At 32.4% G+C, this 17,731-nt stretch overlaps 1 protein-coding gene across 5 annotated transcripts in view; it reads right to left on the bottom strand.

The window, feature by feature from the left end:
• Nucleotides 1–17,731, bottom strand: part of LOC140435296 (furin-like protease 2) — a 1,428,549-nt gene that overhangs the window by 1,021,199 nt on the left and 389,619 nt on the right. Inside the window, exon 2 of one of the 5 annotated variants that reach the window (XM_072524125.1) lies at nt 17,485–17,523. The exons of the other annotated variants lie outside the window; for them this stretch is intronic. The gene's annotated coding sequence lies outside the window, so the exon portion shown is untranslated. The remainder of the gene's footprint in view (nt 1–17,484; nt 17,524–17,731) is intronic. 5 annotated transcript variants of the gene reach the window in all.

Consider the following 17,731-nt stretch of genomic DNA (forward strand, 5'->3'; position numbering starts at 1 on the left):
AGGCTTGATAAGGATAAGGATAAGGAAGAGGTTAGTGTTACATTCAAATGTAACGCAATTTTAGGGAAAATTCAAGTTTTAATGAAAACTATTTATAGATAAGTACAGTCTATCTAATTTACATACCGTTGCACGTCATCGGCGTCATAGCCCGTGACGTCACATGATACCAACACGAAATATTTAGGCGGTAGGTGTGTTCTTTTTTATAATCACTTTGCCGAGTACACTGGCATTATAGCCACTAGATATATTTTATTATAACGCGTAGAAATAATATTTAAAGATTTCTATTCATGTTAATCACTTAAAGAAATACACAATAATATGTTTCATTTAATTTGTATAAATGCATTATAAAGCGTTTTCATGAAGAACATTTGTTCGGAACACACTGTAACTGTAATCGAACGAAGGTGAAATTTTGGCATAAATTGGTAACACTTATTTGACAGTTGCGGTGTTGACACTTTAGTTTTGTTTTTATTATTTACTATTAATTAAACTATGTTGTTTTTTAAACAAGCGACTCAAATTGTTTTTAACAAGATTATTTTTTAAATCTTGTTTTGTTTTTATTTATTTACATTAAATATTAATTTATTTTGATGTATACTGTTGTTGTACACTTTTGCAATAATTATGTGACCTACTTGATTTAAAATGGATTCAGGAATTTTTTATACTTTGGCAACTATGTCTTCTTCGATCTCTGACGTAGATAATGACGTGCAACGGTTTGTAAATTAAATGGACTGTAGTTAGTTTTTATTTTTTTTTAATTTTCATTGTAGGTTCGTTGGCTATGATCAGTGAAAACATATTTGTATCATAAAAAAAATAATGAAGATGCTACAACGGTTGCAGGTATGTTCCAGATGACTATAGTGTTTTTCATATTAAAATCATATTATGTGATTCAAGATTTACGACGTCAGAATCCCACAGAGTTGCCAGAACACCAGAATACTAAATAATTGAAGAATTTTGGAATTACACCAGTCAATTTACTTTTTTAAATAAAGAAAATAATCACATTTTCAAAATTTTTGTTTCACTCTTTAATAATGTGGAAAACGAAATACGTTAAATCCATAATATTATAAAATATTACATAAAAATGTATAATTTTAAATACATTTTAAAACTTATATACTGAAGCACTAAATAAATCAATAACTTTTATTACGTAATATTGCATCTAAATTAGGAAGGATTCAGTGTGACCTTAAAAGAGCTGGGAAAGCTAGTATGATAAAAAGGAAATAGAAAGTGGCCTATAAAAGAAAGAAGGAATGTTGTGAATGGACAAAATTGCGAGAATGTAAAAGGGACAGAAAGCTCAACTAATTTATTAGATTTCAGGGTTGGATAACGTTCGGGAAAATCTAATCGTATTGCATTAGGAAGAGGTCCTTGTAAAGAAATTGGAGAGTGCAACAATAGCTAATAGGTATAAACGTCGAGGTATAAACTACCATTTTTTTTAAGTTTTCCTAACTTAAAAAATAAATTGAAATGTTAAAACGTATTCTATAATATTCGCATTGTCAAGATACATCCACAGTATAAAGAAAATCCACACATAATTTATGCAAATATATATTTAATATAAAATAACTACAATTATACAAATTAAGAAATAGTTAAACTTAATAGATCGTCTCATATCAACTTACAAGATCGTCTCATATCAAATAGCATCATTGGTTCTAAAGAAACTGCTGGAGTATTTATAATAAGTATTTTAAGTATAATAATAAGTATTCTTTTTGGATTTTTATGCATTAAGTAATTATATTAATATCTCACCACATGACCAAGGAATATGACTACCACGAACAATCCAACGTTCAGGAAAGTTGTATTTAAGTATGTCCTAACTGCCCTCTCTCTATAATGTGGTGGTGTACCATTTGCATAAGCCACATATTTCGCCTTAAGTTTGATGACAATTCTTCCAATAAATAAATAAATCAAATAAAATCATTTTATAAAAAATGTAAATAAATCTCACCATTCAAATTACAAGGTACTTCGTATGACCGTATAAAATAATTACCAAGTGTACCAAACCATACGTTTATTTAAAATTCATGTTTAAAATGCATATCGTATGGTTTGGTACCATTTGTAATTATTTTTTATGGACATGCGATTTACGTTGTAATTTGACTGGTGAGATTTATTTACATTTTTTATAAAATGATTTTATTGATTGGTACACCACCACATTATAGAGAAAAGTGCAGTGAGAACGTAATTAAATACAACTTTCCTAACGTTGGATTGATCGTGGTAGTCATATTCCTTGGTCATGTGGTGAGATATTATTATAATTATTTAATTCATAAAATTCCCAAACAAATACTTTCTTATTATATTATGTTTATTATATATTATACTTATAATACTTATTATAAATACTGCAGCAGTTTCTTTAGAACCAATGATGCTATTTAATATAAGACGATCTTTTATGGAATGTATTGACAAATGAATTAAAGAAAATGGTGGACATATCGAACACTTACTTTGACAAAAAGTTTAATATTATTAGGTTTAACTATTTCTTAATTTGGTTTATTAATAAAATATTTTGATTATGACTTTAATTTAATACAAAACGTAAAATGTTTGATGTAAAATACAATTATTCTGTTATTTTGTCAAATCCTACTATTCTATCCTGCTAATATATTTATTTTATTTAATATTTCGTTAACTATTAACTTTATTGAAGGCATTTTATACCAAAATTCAGAAGTATTGATGTTTTTGTCTAATTTTCTTTCGTTGCCTGGAGTAATTGCGTTAAATCTGAATTATGTAGTTGATTTGTAAAATGAGATTATCTCGAAAACTGTTGAGTTTTAAAGTTATTAACAAGTATACCTTTTTTTTGGTAAAATAATGTATCTTTAATATTTTTTATCACAAACACCGGTAACTTAAAAAGCAAAAAGTTAGGTGCGAATGTATGTCACATATGTGGCATAGGTGGCGCCCTTTATCAGCTATATTAAAGTGTGCATCAGATTATAATTTCTGATGATTAATAGTACCCAGTTATGAATTTTTATACCTAAATGTTCACAAACATAAAAGTTATAGTAAAAATAAAAAATTTTAATTTCCACTTTAACATCCTGTATCTTTCTTAATATCAACATTTTACTAAAGCAATTTAACTTAAATCGTAATATCTTAACGTGTAGAATCTATGGTTTCTTTTTGTACAATTACTTAAGGACCACCCTGTATATTTATTAACGGGCACCAGACAATTATAAAATATTGCAAAATGATACATTAAAACCAAAAAACATACAAGCAATAAATATAAAGAGTTTTTTATTAGAGGTATAAAACTTTAAATGGAATAAGACAAAGATGATTTTTATTAATTGACATGAAATTGACTTAATTCGGAAGATAATCTTTTGGCATTATAATTAAAATATGATTTGTGGCATATGACTGTCATGGCTGGCTCTGACGTAGTCTAATCTGGAGGTCAAATTTTGACTTCACTTTACAAAATCAATTTTTCCAATATTTGTTGCGTATATCGGCAATAACGCGGCGAATGTTGTCCTTCAAGTCGTCAATCGATTCATGTTTTTCGGCGCAGACTAGCACTTTTACATATCCTCACATAAAATGGTCTAGTAGTGTTAAATCACACGATCTTGTAGGCCAATTCTTGGTCCGAAACGCGAAACTATGAGGTTACCAAACGTTTCCTTCAATAAATGAATTGTGATATGAGCTGTTTGACATGTTGTGCCATCTTTTTGAAACGACGGCTTCTGCACATCATGGTTGTTTGATGGTGAAATGAAAAAGACAGTAAAACACGAAGAAAACCAACTGGTCAACCGAGACGTACCACAAAGCGTTAAGATAGGCGCTTTAGATTACTGGCTCTGCGAGACCGTTTTGCTATTACGCGTCAAATTGCTGACCAATGGTTTGTAGTAGTAGGTAGACCTGTTAGTATGCGTACACTATACCGTTGCATTCAAGCCGTTGAACTGGTTTCATTCCGCCCACGACTAGTGCTTCTTTTGACTGCGGACCACTGTCATCAACGTTTGAATTGGTGCAGAGAACGGCAGCATTGGGTGGTAGAATGGTGTAGTGTAGCATTCAGCAATGAATCACGATTCTGTTTATAAATGCATGATGGTCGTAGGATGGTAAGACGCAGTAGTCGAGAGCGACGAGATATCGGGTTTGCTGTTGAGAAGCATACAAACCACTTTACTGCCTTATCTCGACGGCCGTCGAGACGTCCTTTTTTAGTAAGACTAAGCGCGTCCCCAAATTGCTCACCAAACTATGAACTTTCTTAAATGCCAAGATAGTTTTGCCGTGGCCGCCCCCTGCTCCTGATTTAAATCATATTGAACATGTATGGGATATGATGGAAAGAAGACTGTCCACTTTGCATCATCCTCCACAGAGTCTGGCATAGTTAATACATGAAGTTTTAAATTGCTTGGAACGAGGTGTCACAAGCAGATATCGATAATCTCATTTTGTAACTGCCTAGATGTATACAGAACTGTATTCAGGGGTCGCCAAATACATTATAAATTTTTTTTTTGATTACTTGTTAATAAAAATTCTTGACAACGTTATCGTTTCATTCTTAATGTAAATCCACCATGTTGCCAAAAAATTAAGTTCAAGAAATTATTCCTTCTCGGTGTAACACTTGTAACGTCACTAGGTATATTATTATTATAATTCGTGCTTTATTTCCAACGCAATAGTTTTTAACGAAAAGCTAATATGACCGTAAGGAAACAATTTCTGTATATTCACGGTGATTTTTTTGCTTACTAAACAGTTGTGCTACATTTTTAAACAAACTATAAAGATGGTAAAACAATCACGTAGCTGGAAGTATATAGGCAACCGTAGCGTACCGTTGTTTGACAACTTTTTAAGAACAACACAAACAATTCGCGCACAAAACCATCATTAACGAGAGCAGCGACCGCGGGCGACGGACGAAGCGGGCGCCGCCAGGAAAAACATCCACCGCCGACCAATTTTATTTGTGTTTTTCTAGAATAAATTAAGCAATTAAACGGTATAAATTAATACGGTCGTTTTTCGTTTCGTTTCGTTCCGTTTCGGCCTCTGACTCTGTGGGTTGTTAGTGTTCTCTTTTCGCTGGGAAATTTATTCCGAGTGGGTCATTTACAAATTTTGTCGTTCGTTATTCGGCTCGCTCTGCGGCCGCGCGGCCGGTGTTTACATTAGCTCGGCAATTTTTGGAATATCTTATATAATTATGGTAATTTCGGAGGACGCGTCCTTAATTAGTCGAGTTCTTCCAAATTCTATTTTACATTTATAAACATGGCTTTGCTAGAAGTTAGCAAAAAGTACAAAATACTTTATATTCACAACCTAACCAAAGAGAAGTTTTAATTATATACTTACATATTTTTATGTATAGAAAAACATTTTTCTTACATTGTAATTTTTTGCATTTTGAAATAATTTTTACTTGTTTCATCTTATTAATTGTTAACGAACGTGCTCAAAGTTATTTTAAATTTTAACATGCATTTTATTAAATGTACAGTTTCATCAACAATAATGTTATTTTAATATTCAATTTTATTTATGTGTATAATCTTTTAATTTCTGTAAGTATTGTAAATCTAAGTGTACGTCAGTGTTTTTGAAATGTTTGTTTTTTACAGTTACTCCCGATGAAGCTATTAAATAAATGGCGAAATATTGAGCTTTAGAAAAAACAAAGATTTTTATTTAATATAGACCACATACCCGATATTTGGGGTGTAAAGCTAGTTCGCGTCCGTAGTAGAATACTACACGTGCACCCTGGGTAATGCTAAATGAACTAGCACTATAGGCAGCCAGATAATCTAGACTCTCTAGATCTCCTGGCAAGAACACATCACGATAAGATAATAGATATGCCTACAACTAACAATTTAAACGGATCTTCTCAGGACCAAGCGACAAAAGAACTCGGACCAAGCGTTCGAATCTGCCATTTAAATATAGAAGGTATTAGTAGAAGTAAGTGTGAGTACCTTCAAAAGGTTCTCATCGAAAATAATATCGACGTGGTCGCAATTCAGAAAACACATGTAGAAAACGAAGAACAAATTCTCGCTAGAGGAAGAATTCATGGCTATGATTTATTGGGTGCAACTTACCATCCAGCTTATGGAGTAGCAACCTATGTTCGAAACAAAATAGAAAATGCACACGTATGTTCTACATTAGACATAAATAACATTCATACGGTTACCATACAAATTGGCGAAATTACTATCAGCAATATTTATAAACCCTCGGCAGTCCTGTGGCCTCCGCATGTTATTCACGCCCATCCACACCCCTCAGTTTATGTGGGAGATTTCAACAGTCACCATGAACTCTGGAAGTATAGGCAAAGTGATCAAAACGGCGAGGCTTTGCTAAACTGGAGCGAAGAGGTTGACACTTATTTAGTGTTTGACGCTAAAAATCAGGGAACTTTTCGATCTGCAGCCTGGAAACGAGAATACAACCCAGACCTATGCTTTGTCTCCACAAATGAAAACAATCAACCCCTGGCAACTTCACGTACAGTACTCCCAGATTTTCCACATAGCCAACATAGACCAGTTGTAATAGAAGTTGGCATCAAAATACCAATAATAACATCTTTTCCTCGACCTAGGTGGAACTTTAAAAAAGCAGACTGGACAACTTTTACTGAGAGATTGGACAAATGTTTGGGATGGATAACCCCAACACGTGAAAACTACATGAGATTTGTTGGCGCGGTTATCTCTACAGCGAAGAAAACTATACCCAGGGGATATCGTAAAGAGTATGTCCCAGGATGGAATGAAAAATGTGAGAAATTATATCAAGAATACAACGAAAGCCAAGACCGAGAAATTGCGGACGAACTACTGCACAGTTTGGATGCAGCCAGACGACAAAAATGGATGGAAACTGTGGAAAAACTAGACTTTAGTAAATCAAGCAGAAAAGCATGGTCCTTACTTAGAAAACTTGGTAGTAGCAGACACACAACTAGAGATAAAGTACCAATAGTTCCCAACAGAGTGGCCTCCCACATTGTAGGTACCTCAAGAGCACCTAGAGATCGTGACCACACCACCAAAGTAAAGCAAGAACTAAAAATACTGAAGTCTGAATGCCCGCTTACATCTCAATACGTTTCCAGCATTTACTCTAGAAGAAATTAACTCAGCAATATCAGAAGTCAAGTCTGGAAAGGCACCCGGCTTCGATAAAATTCATCCAGAATTTTTACTCCACTGTGGCAAATATGCTAGGAAATGGCTGGTTGATTTCTATACAGATATGATAAAATCAGGGGAAATCCCCCACTCACTAAAAAGGGTCTCCATTATAGCCATATTAAAACCGGGAAAGGCAAATGATCAGCCTCAAAACTACCGACCGATTGCACTGCTGAGCTGTGTCTATAAACTGTTGGAACGATTAATCTACAACAGAATTAGTAATAACATATTTGAATTGATACCTATTGAGCAAGCAGGGTTCAGACCTAACCGCAGCTGCACAGATCAGATCCTATCCCTAACAACACATATTGAAGTAGGTTTTCAAAGAAAGCAAAAAACATCCGTTGCTTTCATTGACCTATCAGCTGCATACGACACCGTCTGGAGACAAGGACTAATCTGCAAACTAATCCGTGCCATCCCGTGTCAAAAGATAACTAGACTCATTGATAGCATGCTCACCGACAGACCTTTCCAAGTCACAATGGGCAACTCAAAAAGTGTCCAAATGAAGCTCAGCAATGGACTGCCACAGGGATCTGTTTTGGCACCCTTACTGTTTAATTTATACATCGCGGACCTACCTAGGACAAATTCGCAGAAATTTGGCTACGCTGACGACTGGGCCGTTGCAGCAAGACATAATAACATGGCAGTTACAGAAACAATACTAAGGGGTGACCTTGCTATTATGGGAGAATACTTTCGCAAATGGAGGCTACGGCCTAATGCGACGAAAACCGAAGTGTGCTGTTTCCATCTAAATAATGCCCAAGCCAACAAAAAACTGTCCGTTCACTTTGAAGACAGACTACTAACTCATAACTCAACACCAAAATATCTTGGAGTGACTCTTGACAGAACTTTAAGTTTTAAAGAACACCTACAAAGAACGGCAGCAAAACTGAAAACGCGAAATAATATAATCCAAAAGCTATGTGGTACCACATGGGGGTCCTCAGCCTCCGTACTCAGATCATCTGCTATCGGACTTGTATACTCGACAGCTGAATATGCTTCCCCAGTATGGCTCAATAGCAAACACACGAAGATTATTGACACTCAATTAAACCAGACAATGCGAATGATATCAGGTACAATTAGACCAACACCCAACTACTGGCTTCTCATCCTGAGTCACATTCCACCGCCGAAACTACGAAGAAGTCACTCCCTTCTCAGAGAATATCGAAAAATCCAGTCTAACCATCAACTACCCATCCACCATGATAGGCGTGATATCGAAATGAACAGACTGCGCTCCAGATATCCTGTCATGTTAAGGGCCACCTCCTTACATCAGGAACATTTCGACCTCACCAACGCTTGGAGAAGACAATGGGAGCGCGACTCACCACAGGAAGCACAGCAAATGGCCTGTATCGATCAGAAACCGCCAGGCTTTGAACTGACCCGGAGTACATGGACAACGCTAAACAGAATAAGAACAAGAAGCGGTAGATGTGCTGACAGCTTACATAAATGGGGAAAAGCCCTTACTCCGGAGTGTGACTGTGGTGCGCAACGACACACCGTCCGTCACATTGTTGAAGAATGCCCCCGAAGGCGGTTCCCTGGAGCTTTTGACGAGTTCCTGAATGCGACCGAAAATGTTTTAGACTATATTGATGCATTAGATGTTCGTTTGTAATACTCCATGTAATGTTTTATATTGCTTTTTAAATATGTGTTCTTATTGTATGCCATACGATAAATAAATAAATACCCGATATTTCCAACATATTTATAAATTGTTTTTTGGTCGAAATAATCACGTTAAATATATATATATATATATATATATATATATATATATATATATATATATATATATATATATATTCATTTTTTGCCAGAGTTTTTTTTCCTAATTTACCTTGTTATCATATTTCTCCCACAATAATTTATACAAAAGTTTTTATGACAAACAACAAAATACGAAAGTATTTTTTTAATGAATTTTATCAATTTTTAATGGTTCCAATAAAGTGTTTACACAAATATCCACAAAGTAGTTTTTTTTTTTTGTTAATTCCGACCCGTATAGTTTTAAAAACGTTTCTATGGAAACGAAAATACTGAACAAAGGCCTTTGCAAAAATGTTTTACACTCCAGCGGACGAAATAATAACAAATATGCTAGTCCATTGCTCTCTGGAATATTTAATAAATTCGAACAAACTGTTCATTATATTCGTCATCGGGTTCGTTGCGATTTTGAAAAATATGATTGTTTTATTTTAATATTTAAAATAGAATTTGTCAAGTGAGATACACAATTTTGAATTTTTTATAACAATAATTTGTAGGAATTCGTATATTTTATATATTATAAATTTACCAAAAACTTTGTAAAACGTAACATACAAGTAATCAAATAAATAATTTTATGAAAAAAAGTGACAGTTGTTTTTATATATTAAACCGGTTTAAATCAAATTTAAAATACAGATTTTCAAAGACATTTTTTTCTTTTTGTGCCATATCAGAATATTCCGACGTTGAAGATCACCATTGCAATGGATATACTATTTAATTAAAGAAATTTCTGATCCATTGTTCTTAAGAAATTTTGTGAAAATCGATTTAATCATGTTGAATGAGTTGATTTTTCTTATGTAGGTTTTATAGATCTCGGGTAAATATATTTTTTTAAGTAATGTGTCTCGGCTGCAATGACCATTGACACAAACAATATTGTCTACAATAATTACAAAAAGTACATCTTACTAATTGCTACAGTTAATCTATAAGCTTATACGCTAGGACTAAATAATACAACAGTTTTATAAATACGTAAATATTGTAGGAATATTTAAAAAAGTATGTGAAAAATGTGTTCCAATTAATTTATAAGAGAACCATTTTTACGACGAAGTTATGTCATTTATGAATTTGTACTTTTTTAAAGTGTCAAATTAATTTAAAAAACATAATTCACTATTTGATTATATAAATATTCCACAAACTATATAACACCAAAATCAAACCGTCGTTCTGAGCAACTCAGTAAATTTCATGAATATGGAACATTTCGAATACATTTTCAGCACGAAAGGGAGCAGGATTGAGCAAAGAAAATTTTCTCTTTTGGCGACTGAGTTTTCAAAATTGAATTAGGGAATTCCTTCGTGGTTCTTGCTAGCATTGAGATTTTATTAAGGACTCATCAGAAAAAAGTTTTGTAATGCCAGACATGGAAGGCCGACATTAACGGCCCGAGGATCGTTTCGCAGGGCAAAAAATATTTAACGTTTTTGATACTTATATCTTTGTTAGCGTAACGGCAAAAATTTTATACTTTTAGACTTGCGTATAAAAGTTTCTGGGTAATTTTTTTATTGATGCTTAATTATTAGCCTATTGGCAGTTAAAATGAAAATATTAGCTAAGCAACATGCAAAAGTTTTTACTAATTACAAAATTAAGGAAATTATTATTGGGTGTCACGTTTTTTTTCCTTTTAGCTTTGTAAATTGTTCATATGTTGTTTACATTTTGTTCACATATGCCCTTTCATGCTTGTCAATATTTCATCATCTATAAGTCTTGATGAAGATGAACATAATCATTTCTCACAAATGTCATTTTGCTTCCTTGGATTCTAATGCATTCTGCATCTTTGCATTATTCCTAGATTTTACATTAATATTACAAAGTTGGTGAAGCCACTGTATTATAGTTTTATCATAGCATTGTTTCTTGTCTCGCTTTTCACTGTTCTATCCTTGGTTTGTTTTTATTGGTTTTTGTTGACTTGCATACAACCGATCATGATATATGATACAGAAGTGCGCAAAGATACCAACAAAACGAAACAGATGCTAAGGGTTGCCGAAATGAAGACCCTAAGAACAAAGTGGGCAAAACAAGAAGAGACAGGGTGAGAAATACAAACGTCAGAGAGCAGTGCAAAATTCAAGATATTGTATGATGGGGAAGGCAGCGTAAGAGGATGTGGTATAATCATGTAAGACGAATGGATGTGAATAGACTCCCAAAAATTGCTCTAGAGAACAACCCGCCCGGTTCAAGACCTCCCGGAAGACCACTTAAAAGATTGAGGAATAGTTAGCAATCCACCTCCCAGGAAATTAACCAGAGGGAGCTTTAGAATTAAACAGGTCGAAAGATCTCCAAGAAGTAGAAGAAGAAGAAGAAGAAGGTTTTTGTTTGACTGCATTTTATTCGTGATATTTTGATTTCCGGACATATTTTTGATTTCGCCATTCAGTTTTATTAGATGTCTCTATTATTCCATATATTTCCATATATTTCTTGCTCAGATATACAAGCGAGTCAGGTGAACAAATCGCATTCACTTCACTGTAAATGATCTAGCGGATCGATGGATCAAACCATGGGCAGAAAATATAAAGGCAAAGGTTGTGAAATTAAATTTAATTAGCGATATTACTTAGTTTAGAATACACTGGTGTATCGAATCGACTTAACATACATATGATAAATAAGTTATATATTCGGGGTTAAAGTAATGAATTCCTTGAGAGAAAAGGTGGTTTTTACAAGTACCTTAGTTTACAGAGCTTTCTTCTATCTGATATCTTGGTTTTTAATATATATATATACAAATATTGTAAGCCTTAAAACCGTTAACCAAAAATTTACCATCAGTAAATAATAAACACTACTTAAGATTGTAAGTATCGAATCATTTAACAGAGATACAATGTCGTGATTAACGATTAGTAAACATATATAAAAATGCAGACTCAGTTTGCATGTATGCAAAAGATTTAAATGTTTGCAAAAAATAGCAAATCTTATTTACACACTTCTTACAGAAGTGATAATTTTTGCCTATATAAAGACATAATTATCTTATGTATTATATCCCAGCAAGTTCTATTGCTACTTTCTTCGATACGTCCATGAACTCACCGGCGGGCGCTTTAGGAATTTCTAATTTTTCACATGAATTTAGATTGGGACGTAACTTTTACAGACACAATGAACAATTTCTATAAGCTGGCGTTTGGTGGTGGTTTGCAGGTTTGAAGGATGCAAAACCGTAATGTTTAGAGTGCGAAGCGTGGTAGGTAAGGCTGGGATTTCAATCGGCGAAAGAACAAAAACAGTGCACTATTAAAATTTCATAAAGGCTTATCCAGGATGTTATTTGAAGTAACAATAAATAAATCTAGAAATTTGATTTTGCAACTAAGACGGAATTTGAATAAAACCGCTCTAAACACAAAATAAAGAATAAATGACAAAATGTTTGAATAAAGAAGGCAATTTTGTACTATATCAGTTTTTAAAAGGAAATTTAAAAGGAAATTTTCCAGTAATTGTCTGTATATCACAGTTTAAAAAATTTAAATCGTTAAACAAGACACATTCTCGATGTCTGTTCTAAGAAGATATCTTAATAATTACAATCAAGATTGTGACAGGTAATAAAATATTGTCTTAGTCTATTATTTTTAGATTAGAAACTCGGGCTAAGCATACCTACATGGAAAGTGCGAAGGGCATTTTGGTCCCAATGTATTAAATCAACAAAAACCTTGTTTAAAGAAATAATATCAACTCTAGACGATTGCCTTTTTACAGCCGTGGCACTGATTGAAATAGCTTTTACTTTTTGACTTTTTTTCTCTTGCGACTTGGCTCACATGTACTTAGATTCAAAATAATATTAGCTGAACCGTGTTGTTAAGAAGTAGAAGCAGTATTTACATATATTAATGACTTTTGTACAAGCAGATCAAGTTCTGATAGTCCACTTCGAGACATCTTTACAATCGTATTGAATTTTCACAAATAAACAAATGTTTTAATATTCCAGAAATTAGCATTAATCTAATAAAGCGCGCCATAAATAAAAACCTTTCAAGGAATAAACACGATGTAACAAACTACCTTCTAGGAACGAATATACATAAATATAATTTTACGCATTCATAAAGAAGTTAAAAGAAGGAATTTTCAAATTTCCGAGAAAACGATAGTAACTGACACAAGGCCAATTTGGCAACTTTAGAGTTCTATGGTAGGTTTGTTAAAAAAACCATTTAATAAAATTAATAAACAATATTTTTGTGTTAAATAAGTTTTTGTATCAAAATATTAAAAATATGAAATTATTCTTGCCTCAAATAAAAAACTTCAATAACTTCAAATTTCAACAGAGACCAAATTTGCCCCGCCGACCTTTTAGTGTTAGTTTAATACCTGGCCTAATTCCATTTTGACTTATATTATCCTTGTATTTAATATACTGTTAAGTCGACCTTTTCTTCTTCGTATTTTATTTTTTTTTTTCATATACATAAGTTTTTTAAGCTGTGGTTGGTATTCGACGAGTAATCATATCTTTTTACTTAATTATGGTATTCTTATATTAATCTACTATAAGAACTTATCCATCCATTTCTATAAATGTAAGTTTTAAAACATTTCCAATACTAATATTATTAAATGTTAATAATATTCCAATGATAATAATCTAATATCATTTCTGATATTTTTCTTTGACTCTTTATCTGATAGTTTATATTAAAAGAAAATTAAAATAAGAAATATTTTAATGACTTTTTCTATTTCAATATTTAGTATAACCTAGTTCAGATAGAGCTCCAGTTTTTAAAACAATTTATTCGTTTTCCACTCTTTTTTAGATGAGATAGTTAATCAAAGTTAATTGAGTTATTTTTATTTTGTTTAGTGTTTAAGATAAAATGTATATAATTTTAGCCAACTTGTTTTTCTAAAAATCTATGCCACACTAATTTATGTTAGTACATAATTAATCTCACAGTGCATTAAGTACCAATATGTTGTCACAGACAGATGGTTTTGATCAATATTTCTCTAAAAATATTCCTGACAGGTTCTTATAAACAATTTCGTACAGGGTTTCGGTTGAGCTTTCTCATTTATGCAGAGCTTGCAAAAATCTATATATCTATATAAACACACTACAATATTATTCAAAGTGCTATTAAATTAAAAATAATTACACACTCCACAACATAAGATACTATACAACTTTACATTACTATAAGATATAACAAATTTACATTTATGATTTCAATTACGAATGCTAACTTATTTATTTTTTTTATTACAGCTTTTCTCTTCTTGTGAATTTCTTGTTGACCTTATCATTTCTTGGGAACTATCGTAAGTTTTGTATTCACTTTCTCAGTTCCTACTGTCTATTCATTTTGCCTCTAATTATATTCCCTAATATCTCGTTCCTTTCGGCACTCAGAAATTGCTATATTTATGCCCTTTCATTTTCGTTTTCCATAAATCTCATAGTTAATTATTTTTCTTTATCTCTACTTCTTTCTTGCAACATTTTATAACTTAAATTATGAACTATTGAAGATGAGTAAACTTTGAATAAGAGTTGTGTATGTATTATGGTGTCTGAACAATTATGGTAATTTTTTCCACAGTACCCCTGCGCATCCACCAATGCACTGGCAAAGAAACTCCCTAAAATATTTCCTGTCGATATTAAACAATAAAAAAACTTCACGATATCATATAAAAACAATTATTCTATTAGATTTTTAACCAAATTATGTTTGATTAAGCTTTTTGTTACATTATTATATTAACAAATAACTCTCATTGCGTTGTTAACCCCACTGATCGAAATAATTTATTAGATAGATAAATATAAATTACCACGAAGGGAACAACAAAAAAAGGTCCAATTCCAATAATTTAATTAACTAATAACATGGAGTACAACATAAAAATGCTGAACACGCTAACATAATAATATAATAATAATTATTATTATATAATCAGAATTGTATATGTAATAATAAAATGAAATATTTAAAATATGTTACAAAAGAATGTCATAATCCAGGAAACCATATTTAATAATTGTATACGTCTATAACTATATAAGTTTAATTTTCTAAACGCATATCTTTCAAATTATTTCCGTTAAACCCCCAGTGTTATACTTTTTTGAAATCAGCTTATTTTTATCGATCCAAAAATGTCCTAAAATACAGGGTGCTACCTTAAGGTCCGATGACATCACCACTGTAATGTATTTTACCTTGTATAATGAAATTTTATTGTAAAATGTAGAACATTAAATTTAAAAACCGTTCTACCACCTCGAAGCTTATTCAAACTGCTGTTGACACACTTTTAAAAAAAACTAGTGACATGGGGTTATCTTTATCCTATGTAAAATCTAAAATTATAAACTTTAGTAGACGTCCCCCTTCTCCATCTCCACTTATTTTGATCAAAAATGTCCCTCTTCCTGTTGTTAAACAATGCAAAATTCTCGGATTAACGTTTGACTCACGACTAACTTGGAAGCAACATATATTTGCAATAAAAGGAGAAACGAGCATAAGACTAAACATAATAAAAACTCTATCACATCATTATTGGGGATCTGACGAAAACTCACTTCTTAAAATATACAGATCACTAATACGCTCCAAGCTAGATTATGGTTGTCACATATATATATATATATATATATATATATATATATATATATATATATATATATATATATATATATATATATATATATATCCGCCTCCAAAACATATATTAACCTTCTAAACTCAATTCACAACACAGCCCTTCGTCTTTGTATTGGCGCTTTTCGATCTAGTCCTGTAGATAATCTTTATTGCGAAGCTAACGAACCTCCTCTTTGTATAAGACGAAAACAACTGCTACTCTCTTATGCAGCATCGGTATCAGCTAACCCCTCTAATCCAGTGCATCCCTTATTTGTAATGTCCACGTATAATTTACACAATACCAATTTCTTACCACAAATAAAACCTATTCCACTAATTTTAGCACAGACACTTAATGATATCTCTCTTACACATACCCTTCCTCTTTATCTCCCTCCATCTCCTCCTTGGATCATGTCCACGCCCAAATTTATCACCTCGCTCACCAACTTCGATAAAAATAAACATCCGAAAGAGATCATTATAAATGCATTTAAAGACATTATAGATACAAATAAATACGACCTAATATTATACACGGATGCCTCAAAAAATGACACAGGAGTAGGTAGCTCTGTTACAATCTCTCATTCACTAATTAAGTCATCACTTATACCAGCCATCAGCAGCGTTCATACTGGCGAATTATTTAGTATATTGCAAGCTTTTAACCATATATCTCCACCTAATAAGCAGGTTGCCATATGCACAGACTCTTTAGCATCAATCTATTCTATCAAAAATATATTTACTGATCATCCAATCGTCCAAAAGATCCTAGACTCTTACCAAATTATCTTGTCCCAAAACATAACAGTTACCATAATCTGGCTGCCATCTCATATTGGTATAGAAGGCAATGAAACTGCAGATCACTATGCTAAACTTGCTACAGCATCACCTGAAATCACCGATAAAATTCAAATTTGTAAGGACCTAAAATTATATATTAAAAGAAGAACCAGACTCCTTTGGCAGCAGCATTGGAACTCTAACCGTTCGATCTTACACGAAATACAACCGTCAATAACCAGTCAGCCTACATTTGACTATTCAGCCCTCTCAAGACGAGATCTCATTGTGATAAGACGACTTCGGATAGGACATTCAAAACTCACACACGGCTACCTAATGTCCTCTAGCATCCGTCCCTCCTGTAAAATCTGCCAATCATATTTGACAATCAAACATATTCTCACTGAATGCCATCAACATTAGGCCAGAAGATTACAATACAAACTCAAAAGTGAAGTACGAGATATCCTAAACAACCCTGACCAAATAAAAGCTGTTCTACAATTCCTTAGAGATGAACACTTATATCAAAAAATATAATTAGATTTTAATTTAGACATTGTATAACATATTATTATCATCCCGTATTATTGTAACATATTCTTAATGTAACACTTAATGTTTGTGTAATAAAAGTTCATGTTATAGTACCTGTGTAAGTGGCCATAGTAGCCGAGCACGTTAAAGTTGAAATAAAATAATAAAAAAAAAAAAAAAATTAAAAACCGACATGTTTTAGAATCAAATCAAATATTAAATGTATTCCATACTTTACGGACACATTGTAAATAAAATATATTCGCTATTGTCAAAAATTTGCGCGTTTCAACTTTATTTCGCATATTGTCAAAAGGTATTTGTATTTGTATATACATGTACATACTCACCAACTACAACTCAGTAATCAACATGTATAAAATTCTCACCTACAACAAAGAAAACTTTATTAATACGAGTAAACCATTATAAAAGTAATAATTGGACGATAATTACACACATTTGACATTCATTTCATATATCAACGTGACCGAATCGAGTGACATATCAGGAAAATTGCTCTCCTAATTGTCAGAAACCCCGTTATTTCAATAACATATTCACGAATAAATTAGTCCATTACTGCGTGTTTCGAAA

Source organism: Diabrotica undecimpunctata, chromosome 2 (genome assembly GCF_040954645.1).
Source record: "Diabrotica undecimpunctata isolate CICGRU chromosome 2, icDiaUnde3, whole genome shotgun sequence".
Lineage (NCBI taxonomy): Eukaryota > Metazoa > Arthropoda > Insecta > Coleoptera > Chrysomelidae > Diabrotica > Diabrotica undecimpunctata.